Genomic DNA, 4,031 nt, shown 5'->3' on the forward strand with positions numbered 1-4,031 from the left:
CGGCGAGATCACTTCGGAGCACCACTGGTTCGACCAAAGCAACATAGTATCTCGTTGAGAGAGCTTACCGGCGTCGTCGACACACCGTGCTTCCCGTGACCCACGAGTAGTCGATTGATAACACCGAGTGTACAGCCGATCATACGCGCTGTGCCACGCAAATCGCGAGACTCACGCGCGCGAGGAAGAGCCAACGGCCGTGCGAGCGGACGAGCGAAGTTCGTTTCGAAACTGCTCTCGCGAGCGGCGCTGGACTGACTGCTGCTGCGCGCAGCCGCGGAAGTGACGTCACACGCATCGCAATATGGCGGACGCCAGACAACGTAAACAGTGCGGCGACCACGGCAGCTCGTATGTGGGTGAGTATCCCATCTGATTTTTCGGCGTTTCGTCGTCACGAGAGAGCGACGTGAAGCCGCGTGACGTCGGGCGCTCGCTCGCTGTCGTGGGAATCGCATACGACCTCGATTCACCGCGTCCCGGGCGTGAACCAGCTGTGCGTGTGCAACCGTGCCGTGTGTGTCGTGTCGTGTCGTGCTCGTGTACAGCCCGTGCGTCGCAGGTTGACACTCTGTCGGTCGGCGTACTCTGATTCGCCTCGACTCGACCCGCGAGAATTCCGTCTGGAATTCCCTCGCGGTTAACCCGTCGTGAATCGACGTAATCGCGCGTGGCGTTTTACGCGATTCATCGTGCCGAAAGTGTACACGAGAGGAGAAAGGGAGACGGACGTCGAAGAGAGGGAAGGTGCGCGACAAAGACAGACGTCGCGAACATTTGTGCGAAGAGCGAGACACACGTCCGGCCGTGCGTCCGCGCCTCTATTAACACGTTTCGCGTCGGTCGGGTCGGCGTGTCGTGTGGCATGACGAGAATATCGAGCGACGACGAGTGGCTCGTGGAGGTTACAACGTGCACGCGTAATAAGACGCGTAACAGGAACGCGACACAACATCGCGTCGTCAGGGATAGGTCATCGGATCGAAGAACGGCGTGCTATAAATATCGCACTTACGCACATCAGCCGCAATCGTTCGAAATAAGTAAGTGCGAGAGAGCCTGTCAAAGGAGAATGACGTAGCTCTCCGAGCACCGCGGTGCTTGTAAGTGGCGCCGTCTCGTGGTGAAGGTTAGAAGCTCCGTAGCCGCCGCCGCGCGGAAACAAGAAAACTTTGAGTCAGCGCTGTGTTGTACGCAACATTCGGCCGGCCTTGCGTTCACATTAGTCAGCAAGGTTAACAATTGCCCGTCGAACGTTATGTTGAACCGTGCGCGACGCTCGCCCGTCGTCACGCTTGTCGTCAGACGTCTCCGAACGATACACTCGTTCGACGAGTTTTCGTCAGGTCGATTCGGGATGTCGTTTGGTGTAGATGGGGTAACGTATCTAGACATAACAGTGTTCTCTGATTGCGCATAATAGTGTAACTAAAATCGTATTTGTGATCGTCCCTCGGGAAGTAAAGATTTCTCATGTACGCAAGTTTGCTTTTAATTCGTTGGCTGGTTTGCTCAACTGTCCATAGTTATGCAAAAATGATCCAACTCAGAATTGTGATTTTCAAGTTTCTATTTTTTCTTTTTCTTAGCAATGAATCCTTAGTCCGTCTTCTTACATAAAACAAAAACATTTAAACTTTATGGGACCCTAAAATTAATTAAAAATCAATTCTTATTCTCTACTAGTTGCATCTCTTTTACCCATTTTTTTTAAGACTAAGCTTGTCAACAAAATACATTTAAAGAGAAAAAAATTAGCTATGCTTGACTTCTTGAACACTTGCGGAAAACATCACTATTATCTATATTTTCTAAATCAAATATTTATCTTCATTTTTTTTTAAACATTTTTCATCTCATGTCATGGGTCATTCTTGGATCATTCTTACATAACTACAACCAATTGTATGTTAGAATAGTCCTGTCATGGATTGAATTGTTAGATCTATTAAATTATTAGATCTGAATGTGTCTTATGTAATAATGTGTGTACTTCATTACATATATAGAAAGAAATCATTAGAGTTTAATTAAGTATTCTGAATGACGTGACACATACACAATTTAAAACGTCAAAACATGCATGACGCTGATGGCACAAATCAATTATGTTATATAAGGAATTTTTCTTACGCGAGGAACGAATGTAAATATAGTTTCAAAAAGTTTATTTAATAATCGTAATTTTCTTATCTGGTAAATGAACACATCGTTTGAAGACTCGAGTATGACGAGCACAATATAGGGCAAACAAAATAAGAAATTCGACAAATGAATGTTAAAACATATTACATTAGTTCATTCGCTTCCGACTCATTGTACTCTACATTGCGAACACATACGCGCCATGAATTTCGAGAGAAAATGAAACAAAATTTTTTGTGATATGTGCAGATAATTACAAGAGTAATATGCGTATCACGATTAAAATTATGCGAGCTTTTGTACGTTAATTAAACAAAGTGTGCAATTTAACGTTAATTAAACAAAGTGTGTCATTTGCAATTTGCACCTTCTAAAAATTTACCTTGATCAATAGCTTCCATTTCTTTCCGTTCGACGAATTTTTTAAAATGCGGAAGAATTATCCAGTGTGATCGGCATTAATCTGCAATGGCGTGTAATCTAATTGCGTAAGCGTGAGGAAAAATGCGCGAGATGAGACTGGAACTCTGACGGTGTCGTAAAATCAATAGAATTCTGTTACGTCACCCATTTATTCAACAGCACTACTTATAAAATCAGACCGCTGCCGCTTACATAATTCCGCTCTTCGGTCGACGCTTTTGATTCTCTCCTTCTCGTCTGACTATTAGCGAAAGAAAAGAGAGATATTGCATTCCGAAAGAGATGTGTCGTTCTGTTACTCCAGCAACAATATATTATCGGACTAATAAAAAAACAACAAAAGCAAAGAAAGCGGGAGGAAGAGCTCGAGGCAGATAATCAGGTTCCAGCGCATCTCGCTGGCGCGTCGGCTGATTTCATTTTTAGAATTAAAAATATCAAAGAGCGACAACACGCGCGTGCACGAGAGAGGGAAAGAGGACCCGTTGGAAAACGCGAGGATGTGGGCTCGTACGTTATAACAAGATTGCTTTACTCTTTTTAAGTTCTCTCTCTCTCTCTCTCTCTCTCTCTCTCTCTCTCTCTCTCTCTCTCTGTGTGTATGCGCACGCGTTCGTGCGTGCATGCGTGTGTGTGTGTGTATGTGTGTGTGTGTGAAACTCTTCTCTTTTTAGAATCGGCATGTCGCTTTAATCCGACGAGAGAGAGAGAAAGCATACGCGTCCGATATGTATCAGTTTCTCGTCGGAGAATCGGCGTACACACGTGCGCACGTGCATTTTTCGTGTCGATATAGAGAGAAAGAGAGATCCAGCATCCTCTCACTCTATCGCGGCGTCGTCACGGCGACGCCTCGCGCAGCAGGAAGTCGTAATATTATTCCGCATTAAATGAAATCCGCGCGACAATGCCGAATGGGAAGAGAGCGAGAGCGTCGGCACGTTCAAAGCGATGCAACGTAACGCATTGCGCGCGTACACATTGCTCTGCGCGCACACGCACGTGTACCCTCAAACACGCATACCTAGCTGTTCCGGGATTGGAAATGAGAGTCGCATATTGGCGCGCCTATTCAGCTCGACGTGGCGCGTGTTTTATTGAATAGCATCGATAGCTTTGCCGCGCACGCCGTCGTGTATGCACGTCCGATGGAAACGAGCAGGGCCGGCCCGCTTTCCCGATAGTTTACGATGCTCCGTCGCCGGACGGAAACACAACGCCTCACAATAAATTTCTGAGCCGCTTGCGATAAATTAGGCGGAAGTCCGTACACCGGCTACGTGCGCCGCAGCCCGGAGACGAGCGAGTTAATTGAAGCTGATTCCCGCGGTATTTCGCCGTCCACTTACAAAGTGCGAGGGAGTGCTATCTTTTCCTTCTTTTTCGCGACGACAAAGTCGATGGTTTCTTTCTTTTCTCTCTCTCTCTCTCTCTCTCTCTCTCTCTCTCTCTCTCTCTCTCTC

General features: G+C 46.6%; 1 protein-coding gene across 3 annotated transcripts in view; it reads left to right on the forward strand.

Moving 5' to 3' along the window:
- Positions 1–232: 232 nt before the first annotated feature.
- The window catches only part of LOC116850873 (atlastin), an 18,521-nt gene continuing 14,722 nt past the window's right edge, over positions 233–4,031 (forward strand). Inside the window, exon 1 of one of the 3 annotated variants that reach the window (XR_004379463.1) lies at positions 233–359. The gene's annotated coding sequence lies outside the window, so the exon portion shown is untranslated. Of the gene's footprint in view, positions 360–463; positions 1,044–1,173; positions 1,379–4,031 lie in introns of those variants that run through there. The other 2 variants (XR_004379461.1, XR_004379464.1) reach the window with 2 other exon arrangements.

The sequence above is a fragment of the Odontomachus brunneus genome, unplaced genomic scaffold, assembly GCF_010583005.1.
Source record: "Odontomachus brunneus isolate Ranch 3 - 2012 unplaced genomic scaffold, Obru_v1 Obru_scaffold_158, whole genome shotgun sequence".
Lineage (NCBI taxonomy): Eukaryota > Metazoa > Arthropoda > Insecta > Hymenoptera > Formicidae > Odontomachus > Odontomachus brunneus.